The following is an 863-nucleotide window of genomic DNA, read 5'->3' as shown; positions in this document are numbered from 1 at the left end:
TTTTCTTCATTTTTTTTAATCATTAATATTATAAGCACATGTCTGATGGAAATTATGCATTGGTGTCCCGATGTATTTGTTCAAGGAGATGATTATTCAGCGTTTGTTCTGCGCTCCATGCAGCTGATTCTCTCATTGACCCACTAGGTGGCGTCAGTAGACATAAATCCTAAAATAATATAAAATGAATTGTGTGAAATAATTATATATATATGCATGCATAATGTGTATGTGTTTACATTCAATGCTGAGCGCTCACTTTTTTTCTTTCTTTTTTTCTTTTATTGTTTACAACCAAAGCAAACAAACTAACTGAACTAGCAGGTCAGTTTCTGTCTTGCTAGTCTGCTAGTTTGATATTGCTTTGTTCTAGCAGATGCAGACAGCACAGAGCATCACCCAGTGCTGAGTTGCAGGTTCATCATTCTGTATTATGACACTGTAGACTAGCACACTGGGCTGTGGCACTCTCTGGTTGCTCTATTTCTGTCCGGAGGAACTCTCTTAAAGTGGTAACTCACTGCCATAAGTTTTTCTTTTTCTACTTCACAGCAGGCCTCTGTCCCAGATTTATTTTCTTTGGGCCGTTCCTACATTGATTCTCCATTGATGTATATATTTCTGTGACTGCTCTTCATTTCCAGGGCGTGGGCCATGTCCTAAACCATGAAGAAAAACGTCCTTATATTAAAAGAGCATATCTCCGAGTAACATCAATCTTAGTGGGAAAATCTGGAAGTCTGTGGAAACACGTATTCATTGTGGGTCATAGCATGTCATACAGACACTTCCATGTAAATATATTGCACATATCTATCTATCTATCTATCTATCTATCTATCTATCTATCTATCTATCTATCT

This window comes from Sinocyclocheilus anshuiensis, unplaced genomic scaffold, assembly GCF_001515605.1.
Source record: "Sinocyclocheilus anshuiensis isolate Anshui unplaced genomic scaffold, SAMN03320099.WGS_v1.1 scaffold477, whole genome shotgun sequence".
Lineage (NCBI taxonomy): Eukaryota > Metazoa > Chordata > Actinopteri > Cypriniformes > Cyprinidae > Sinocyclocheilus > Sinocyclocheilus anshuiensis.
This window is presented reverse-complemented; position numbering follows the sequence as displayed.